Genomic DNA, 9,971 nt, shown 5'->3' on the forward strand with positions numbered 1-9,971 from the left:
ATACATGACGACGTCATTCAAAAATATTCGCTGTGGATGCTGGGAGATCAATATCCATGGAAGACATTTTGGATTTAAAATAAGCTCCGTTGGCAACACATTTATCATTGCGGTCGCCCTGATATTTATTTAGAATGTACCGTCAAAGAGTTTGTTTGTCAGTTGTGCGCAATGAAATGGCGTCGTTCTTGTAAAAAAAAATCAAGCATTTTCCCGAACCAAATCGCCGTGCTCCTCTGCGAATTCTGTTGGGATAGGTTTCTTGCTGTTGCATGTACATCGAGAAGGCTCCTATAGTTCCTTGCTGTCCTACGAGGAATTAACCAATTTAGGTATGTAACCACATACATATAACAGCATCTGTGTTTTTGTCTTGGCTCACAGAATTCAACACTTTGCATAAGAAAGACACATCAGAGAGGCAGTGTGTTTGTTCTTGCCTTATTGACTACACAGCCTAACTACAGACAGTAAGTAGCCTATTGATAACAGTTCTTGTAAAGGCTTATTTTATTTATACTGAAAAAAATATATAAACCTAACATTGAACAATTTCACTGAGTTACAGTTCATATATGGAAATCAGTCAATTGAAATAAATACATTAGGCCCTAATCTATGGATTTCACATGACTGGGCAGGGGCGCATCCCATTGATTGATGCACGAACGCCCCCGCAGTCTTCATGCTATTGTCTATAGATACACGGGAGGGCGTGGCTTAACGTGACCACGCCCCCGAGTGTGATACAGCCGTAGGCTACTCCTGTTACTCCCATTTAATTAACCTAGGTTTGGCGGCATCCTAAACAAACTGCTGACGCTTTTTGTCGTTTCAATAAACGTTTTCAGCAGCCTCAAGTGTCGTTCGTTATTATTAACATACTTGTCGATCACAACAAATGATTTGCATGATACTTATTCTGCCACTAATTTGTTAGCTGACATGCTAAGACTAACAGTAAAGCTATCGCAGTATACTTAAGTCACTGTTTGTTTACCCATAGCTGGAGAGGCAACCCTATCAAATGGCCCAATGTAGACAATTGTGATATCCACACCTACTTGGTGGAATCTCCAGTTTTGCATATACCGGTGTCCTAGCTAACTAGCTACCATTGTCACCCCCGCCTCTTCTTTGGGGTTTATCGGCAGTTGGCATTCCACGTTATGGTGCATTACCGCCACCTACTGTACTGGAGCGCCCCCGCTTTGCGCCTGTGTACCGGAGTCCTAGCATAAAAATTAACCAATAGAAGTGTAAAGGGGGCCGCAATTGCACCCATCTAGTGCGACCAGGAGTTTAATTTTGGGAGAACTGTGCGACTATGAAAACAAATCTCCCAGATAATAATTATTGTAATGATAAGGCTTCGCTGTACCGTTGTTTTCAAGTGCCCTAGAGCAGCGTTTCCCAAACTCAGTCCTGGGGACCCCAAGGTGTTTACGTTTATTTTTTTGCCCAGGCACTACACAGCTGATTCAAATAACTAATTCTTGATGAGGAGTTCATTATTTGAATCAGCTGTTTAGTGCTAGGGCGTAAAACAAAAGGTAAACCCATGGAGTACCGAGGACTGAGTTTGGGGAAACACTGCCCTAGAGAGACGAGGGAGTGCAGACTCATTAGCGTCATGGTTTCACCATTACTGCAGCGAAAAAGGCTTGCTTGTAGCCCAACTAGGTCTTTCTTGTAGTATATCGACGGTAGCGATCGACATGGCCAATTAATCAGGGCCGATTTCAAGTTTTCATAACAATCGGTAATTGGCCTTTTTGGGAGCCGATTACATTGCAATCCACAAGGAAACTGCGTGGCAGGCTGATCACCTGTTAACGCGAGTGCAGCATCAAAAGGACCTTGTGGCTGCACGGAGCCAAGGTAAGTTGCTAGCTAGCATTAAACGTATCTTATAAAAAACAATCAATCTTTACATAATCACTAGTTAACTACACATGGTTGATGATATTACTAGGTTAACTAGCTTGTCCTGCGATACATATAATCAATGCAGTGCCTGTTAATTTATTGAATCACAGACTAATTCAATTTTGCCAAAAGGGTGCTTTTTTTTCGGGCAATGCAATCTTTGCACAAATGTACCTAACCATAAACATTAAGGCCTTCCTTAAAATCAATACACAGAAGTATATATATATTTAAACCTGCATATTTAGTTAAAATAAATTCATGTTAGCAGGCAATTTTAACTAGGGAAATTGTGTCACTTCACTTGTGTTCAGTGCAAGCAGAGTCAGGGTATATGCAACAGTTTGGGCCACCTGGCTTGTTGTGAACTGTGAACTAATTTGCCAGAATTTTACATAATTATGACATAACATTGAAGGTTGTGCAATGTAACAGCAATATTTAAACTTAGGGTTGACACCCTTCCGATAAAATACAGAACGGTTCCGTATTTTACTGAAATAATAAATGTTTTGTTGTCTAAATTATAGTTTCCGGATTTGACCATATTAATCACCAAAGGCTTGTATTTCTGTGTTTATCATAATTAAGTCTATGATTTGATAGAGCAGTCTGACTGAGCGGTGGTAGGCAGCAGCAGGCTCGTAAGCATTCATTTAAACTGCGTTTGCCAGCAGCTCTTAGCAATGCTTGAATCACAGCGCTGTTTGACTTCAAGCCTATCAACTCCCTAGATTAGGCTGGCAATACTAAAGTGCCTATAAGAACATCCAACAGTCAAAGGTATATGAAATACAAATGGTATAGAGAGAAATAGTCGACGCGTCATAATTCCTATAATAACTACAACCTAAAACGTCTTAACTGGGAATATTGAAGACCTGGGAATATTGAACCACCAGCTTTAATATGTTCTCATGTTCTGAGCAAGGAACATAAACATCAGCTTTTTTACATGGCACATATTGCACTTTTACTTTCTTCTCCAAAACAGTTTTTGCGTTATTTAAACCAAATGAGCATGTTTCATTATTTATTTGAAACTAAATAGATTTCATTTATGTATTATATTAAGTTAAAATAAAAGTGTTCATTGCGATTAATCAGTATCGGCTTTTTTTGTTGCTCCAATATCGGTATTGGCGTTGAAAAATCGTAGTCGGTCAAACTCTAATCGACGGGACCACATTTTCCATTAATAAACCATATTGTGAGATGTTCTAAAACTACTCGCTTGTCGACGATGATAACCATTTGTCTTTCTTAAGTCATGTTACCTCATTGGCTAACAACCTTACCAGTATATCCAAACATTTGGGGGCGCAAAGAAATGAAAAGGGATAGCTTCTTTAGCATATCAATGCTCATTGCAATGAATGAATGACAGATCTCTTGCGTGTCCTCATCAGAAACCTGCCGGTTTCTTTTCAATGTAATATATCTCAATAGGAAAATAGTGCTTTAACACAATGTAGAAACCTAATATTCCACAAATGACTTTGTACTTTCAATGACAGGTATTCTTACCAAGCTTTTATAATAAAGTCATGTATTTACAGAGTTCTATATTAGTTTCTAGGGCTCAACGTGTGCTTCAAAAAGCAGAGATGCTTGTCCAGTCCACTTGGCTGTTTATTTACTAGAGTGGAGAAGTAAGGTGACCTTTGGACTGCAGACATCTCATAACAACGGCAGTCCGATATGTAACTGGATCTGAAAGAGAGATAAAAGGAAGAAATTCAAGTGCACACACCCAGAAGACATACAGTACTGTATGAAAGCTTTTGTTCCTCTAATTATTTTCATAGTAGTTTGCAGTGAAGTTTCCTTTCAACGTGCTCTGTTAAATAAATGTATGCCCTGGTGGTGAAACCTCGAAGCAGGCTGACACAAACGGTAATAGGCCTATAATTGACCCTCGTGATACCGACTTCTGAAATCACGTTGGGCTGTTGTCTCCTTTGTCAGTCAAAAATGTACATACAAAGAGGCCTACAAAATACTATTTTATTTATTTAATCCTTATTTAACTAGGCAAGTCAGTTAAGAACAAACCTGGACAACGCTGGGCCAATTGTACACCGCCCTATGGGACTCCCAATCACGGCCGGATGTGATTCAGCCTGGATTCGAACCATCTCAAGCACTGAGATGCAGTGCCTTAGACCACTGCGCCACTCGGGAGCCCCTCTGTCGTTCTGCCCTTGAGCAAGGCAGTTAACCCACTATTCCCCGGGCGCAGACGACTTACATGACGAATAAGGCAGCCCCCGCACCTCTCTATTCAGAGGGGTTGAGTTAAATGTGGAAGACACATTTCAGTTGTACAAATGACGAGGTATCCCTCTTTCCCGTTCCTTCTGCCTCACTGAAAGAGGCAGCGTGGCATTTGAACCAGCATCAATGATTCATTGCCATGACTCACCATTGCCAGAATGGTTGGAAAATGTCAGCTTGAAGAGCCATTATATCAGACCAGCTGTTTATAAAAGTATATTTAGCCTTGGTGCTCCACATCGAGGAGACAAAGGGTAGAGGGTGGATAGCGACTCAGCAGGGCTTTTCATTCAATCTCCGTAACTGGTTGTCTAGGATGTTCAAAACAACATTTGTCTTGTTCTGAAAAACACCGGAAGAACATTGCTTTTGACTTACTGGGTTTGATAGAATGGAGATCTACGGGCCCTATCCTAACTTTAAATATGCGTGTGTAAATTGGACTTTCAAAAGGAGAGTTCTGAGAAATTTGAAGTTATATGCGTGGATCTCAAGTCAGCATGTGTCCATTATAGTCTAGAGGTCGACCGATTTATGATTTTTCAACACCGATACCGATTATTGGAGGACCAAAAAAGCATGAGAACATGCTTCTGCCTACCACTGCTCAGTCAGATACTTAGGTACTTGTATGCTCAGTCAGATTATATGCAACGCAGGACACGCTAGATAATATCAACCATGTGTAGTTAACTAGTGATTATGATTGATTGTTTTTTATAAGATAAGTTTAATGCTAGCTAGCAACTTACCTTGGCTTACTGCATTTGCGTAACAGGCAGTCTCCTTGTGAAGTGCAACGAGAGAGAGGCAGGTCGTTATTGTGTTGGACTTGTTAACTGTAAGGTTGCAAGACTATATCCCCGAGCTGACAAGGTGAAAATCTGTCGTTCTGCCCCTGAACAAGGCAGTTAACCCACCATTCCTAGGCCGTCATTGAAAATAAGAATGTGTTCTTAACTGACTTGCCTAGATAAATAAAGGTATAAAAAAAATTGACTAATCGGCACCCAAAAATACCGATTTACGATTGTTATGAAAACTTGAAATCGGCCCTAATTAATCGGCCATTCCGATTAATCGGTCAACCTCTAGTCTAAAGGCCTTCGGTATATCTAAGCAAGAAGAGTTCTGTGAGCATCAATGCATTATTTTCACTTGATATTGTGTACAAATAGGCCTACCTATATTCACATACAGTAAATCAACCATTTTGCCACAGTTAGATGGAAAGTGTAGTCTTACTAATAAATGTCTGGTCCAGAGCAAGACTTCATAGCATGCATGTGTGACCTAGGCCTGTAAGCATGTGGTAGTTTTAGCACCACTGTTGGGTAGCTTGTTATAGAATGTGCACTTTGCACGGTAGGCCGTCATTGTAAATAAAAATGTGTTCTTAACTGACTTGCCTAGTTAAATAAATAAAAATACACATACATTTCAACTTGTGAGAGGTTATGTTATTGATTGTTGACGTTGAATGAGTTAATGGATATATTAAAGGTTGCAGATGCATTTGTTCAAAACACAAACTGTCAATCTTAGTTACTTTCTGTAAAATGTCTACTTGTAAATGTCAATACATCCTTAATAGAAGTAGTGAAGAGCAAAGTCGGATTCTTCAGAAGATAAAGTGGCTTAGCTGATCCACCTTCAGTATAAACAGCAGTGTCTTCCTGTTTCGCTATACTCAAATCAAATTTTATTCGTCACATACACATGGTTAGCAGATGTAATTGCGAGTGTAGGAAAATGCTTGTGCTTTTCGTTCCGACAGTGCAGCAATATCTAAAATGTAATCTAACAACTCCACAACAACTACCTGGAAATCTAAATAAAGGAATGGAATAAGAATATATGGATGAGCAAAGGCATAGCGTCATAGGCAAGATGGTATAAAATACAATTTATACATATGAGATTAATGCAAGATATGGAAACATTATTTAAGGTGACTAGTGATTCATTTATTCAAGTGGCCAATGATTTCAAATCTGTATGTATGGAGCAGCCTCTGTGTTAGTGATGGCTATTTAACTGTCTGATGGCCTTGAGATGGAAGCTCTTTTTCAGTCTCGGTCCCAGCTTTGATGCACCTGTACTGACCTCTCCTTCTGGATGATAGCGGGGTGAACCGGCAGTGGCTCGGGTGGTTGTTGTCACAGGAAGGCCAAAAAAATAATCTAGGACATCGGGTGTTGTAAGTGTCCTGGAGGGCAGGTAGTATGACATTGGTGTTGCTTTGTGCAGACCGCACTACTCTCTGGAGAGCCTTGCGGTTGTGGGAGGTGCAGTTACCATACCAGGCGGTGATGCAGCCCAGCAGGATGCTCTCAATTGTCTATCTGTACATTTTTAGGTGACAACTACATTTCTTCAGACTCCTGATATTGAAGAGACGCTGTTGCGCCTTCACCACACTCTGTATGGATGGACCATTTCAGTTTGCCCGTGATATGCACATCGAGGAACATAACTTTCCATCTTCTCCACTGCTGTCCCGTTGATATGGATAGGGGGGTGCTCCCTCTGCTGTTTCCTGAAGTCCATGATCATCTCCTTTGTTTTGTTGATGTTGAGTGAGGGGTTGTTTTGCTGACACCACACTCAGTGCCCTCACCACCTCCCTGTAGGCTGTGTCGTCGTTGCTAATCAAGCCTACTAATGTTGTGTCTGCAAACTTGATGATTGAGTTGGCGGCATGGGTGTACAGGGAGTACAGGAGGGGGCTGAGCAGGCACCCTTGTGGGGCCCCAGTGTTGAGGATCAGCGATCTGGAGATGTTGTTTCCTACCATCACCACCTGGGGGCGGCCCGTCAGGGCGTCCAGAACCCAATTGCACAGGGTGGGGTTGAGCTTGGAGGGTACTATGTTGTTGAATGCTGAGCTGTAGTCAACAAACAGCATTCTTACGTAGGTATTCCTCTTGTCCAGATGGGATAGGGCAGTGTTATGGTGATGTGCGTCATCTGTGGACCTATTGGAGCAGTAAGTGAAGTGGGTCTAGGGTGACAGGTAAGGTGGAGGTGATATGAACCTTGATTATCCTTTCAAAGCACTTCATGATGACAGAAGTGAGTGCCACGGGGCGATAGTCATTTAGTTCAGTTACCTTTGCCTTGTGTACTGGAAAAATGGTGGCCATCTTGAAGCATGTGGGGACAGCATACTAGGAATGGTGAGCGATTGAATGTGTCGGTAAATACACCAGCCACCTGGTCTGCGCATGCTCTGAGGATGCGGCTAGGGATGCCGTCTGGGCTGGCAGTCTAGTGAAGGTTAACACTTTCAAATGTCTTACTCACGTCGGCCATGGAGAGGGTGGGGCTCACAGTCCTCGGTAGCTGGCCACGTGGATGGCACTGTATTATCCTCAAAGCGGGCAAAGAAAGTGTTTAGTTTGTCTGGAAGCAAGACGTCGGTGTCTGTGACATGGCTGGTTTTCTTTTTGTAGTCCGTGATTGTCTGTAGACCCAACTCATGTTTATGGAAGCTCAAAATGTAAACGAGGCTACAACAATATTTCACCACTTTGCAAAGAAGGCTTTTGCGATTTATGATGATGACAGTGTATACCAAGCTATTTCAGGTATTTTTAAGTTGTATTCTTTTTTTGATTGACATCCCCAGTAGGTTTCCAGCCGTCCCTACATATCTCCCCAACCAAAGCCACCTGTGCGTCCTTCTCACATGTCCCTAAATCAGAAACATCAGTCTGCAATCACTCCTATCCACTGGTAACCGGCAGAGACCAGAGGCAGGAGAAGATAAAGCACTCCCATAAGTCATCAGCAGCTAAAAGATGGCTCACGAATGGGCCCTATAATTCCATCTGGATGTGATGGGATTGTAGAGGAATGGCTTTATGCTACCAAAGAGACTGGATGACACGAGACAGGGCATGGAGATGGAGACAGCGTCTGAATTAGCCACACTGTTCTCATGCAATTTTAATGTCACCCGTGGTGGTGGTCTATTATGCAGAGGAAGTGAGAAGGAGGGCAATTTTTATATTTCAGCTTCCTTCTCCTTTAAATGGCAGTGTGTCCCGGTCACCATCGTCATATTTGCTAGAAGTTTTTGTTTGTGGTCTATACCATGTCAAATCAGGAACTTTATTCAACTTCATTAATTGATAACTCCACAGTAGAGAATTATGAGCACCTAGTTATGAGAATTAATTAGTTGTATTTCAATGAATTCCTCTGAATTGACTGAAAGGGAATACAGTGTAGGCTAGTACAACCCTGGCTTGTGTTTTCTGTTGAGGGAACCCAATATCTCTTATTCATGTGAGCTAACATCATACTTGTTTTTCTGCATTGTGCCTTTTTCTTCTTCTGAGTGCACCTTGGGACGTTGTGTAAATAATTAAGAGAGAGCTAATTTCAAGCTTCCTTTTAGCCCACAGCTAACTTACATACTGCAATGAATAATTAGACCTAATTGTTCTACTAGCCCACATCTTAACCTATTGTAGCTGAACAGTACTTGACCCTGTGAAGACTAATCAATGCTGTATGCTTGGTTCGAATGTGTGGCATTATTTCTGTACTATACTACTTTGCTTTACCATGCAAATAAATCTATAGTGTTTTTGATACCAGATCTCATTACCTTTTGGATGTATGGACTAACTGCGTTATGGTATTGAAAACGTCTTGTCTATGCTTGCTCAAAGAACCCCCCCCACGTTGTTGACTATGCCTCGAGGTTAATCCGAAATGGAATTTCCTACAGATGCCCATTGAGAAGTTTAATAGTGGCTTTGTAGCCACTTTCATTAAATATGACTCATGCTCCTATAAAAGCGCCATTACTCTTTGAAATCGGACCTCTGTAATCCGTCATGCCAAGTTTCAACATTGGTGACCGCCTATGTGCTACCATTTGCACTAGTTGTTATTTACCCTGTGTTCAATGTAGTCTAGAGTCTAGATATCCATTCAGTTTGTTTCCAGATTACATTTAGCCGAATCCCATTCTTAAAACCAATTCTGTATTTTTCTGAATCTATAGACTTTGGCTGTATCGTCAACCTATTTTTAGAACTTGCTGAAAAGAATGGATTGAGGCTCAATGCCGTGTGTGTGTTTTCAATATGAAAAGAATGTCATGCAAGCCTACTGTACTACTCTGTCAAGCTGCGTGTGTGTGCACGCTTGAGTTCGCTCTGTGCATCCAGGTGAAATGATACGTAGGCACACTGCGGGACTAGTTCTCATTTTATGATTGGCTCTTGGTGCTCTATTTCTGGCAGTCTGTTTCCATGGCTCTAAACAGACTTTGTAATGGGATATTTCAATTTAAATGAAAAATCACCACAAAGTTCGATTATCTGCCTGTTTTGGAATAAGAATACTAATACGAGTGACTAGAGCGGAATTTTTCCACAATGGAAATGCACATTCAGCCGGCTACAACAGTTTCCTCATATTTATCTCCAAGCTCTTTGATGATGAACTCAGGGCTAAATGCTCGGGGGTTAGCCTAATTTTCTGCTGCTATGCCCACGCCAAGCATAATCATGTGACTGTCTTGTGAAGGCAGGGGGAGCAAAGTGTTTTATTCCTCTGGCTTTGTCGATTCCAGGGAGTGTAGAGATTGTGGGCTAGATTGGACTCCTACCCTGTCATTTTCTATCCCAAGGCTTCCATTTTCTTGTACATCTCTATCCAGTTGAATTCATAACTTGTAGCGTGGATTGTAAACGGAGCAACCTCAATGAATTAATGTTTGCTTGAGCTGTGCTTTTTTTCTGCTA

At 41.5% G+C, this 9,971-nt stretch overlaps 1 protein-coding gene and 1 long non-coding RNA gene across 2 annotated transcripts in view; one reads left to right on the forward strand and one right to left on the reverse strand.

Moving 5' to 3' along the window:
- LOC110493766 (phosphofurin acidic cluster sorting protein 2) overlaps positions 1 to 9,971 on the forward strand; it is a 103,573-nt gene that overhangs the window by 93,023 nt on the left and 579 nt on the right. The gene's annotated exons all lie outside the window — the stretch shown is intronic.
- On the reverse strand, positions 3,450 to 4,299 carry LOC149975746 (uncharacterized). The gene is made up of 2 exons (XR_016487770.1): positions 3,985 to 4,299; positions 3,450 to 3,642 (listed from the first exon to the last, which is right to left on the reverse strand). It is a non-coding gene; the product is annotated as an uncharacterized LOC149975746 (long non-coding RNA).

This window comes from Oncorhynchus mykiss, chromosome 17, assembly GCF_057628025.1.
Source record: "Oncorhynchus mykiss isolate SJ-2025 chromosome 17, ASM5762802v1, whole genome shotgun sequence".
NCBI classification, from domain to species: domain Eukaryota; kingdom Metazoa; phylum Chordata; class Actinopteri; order Salmoniformes; family Salmonidae; genus Oncorhynchus; species Oncorhynchus mykiss.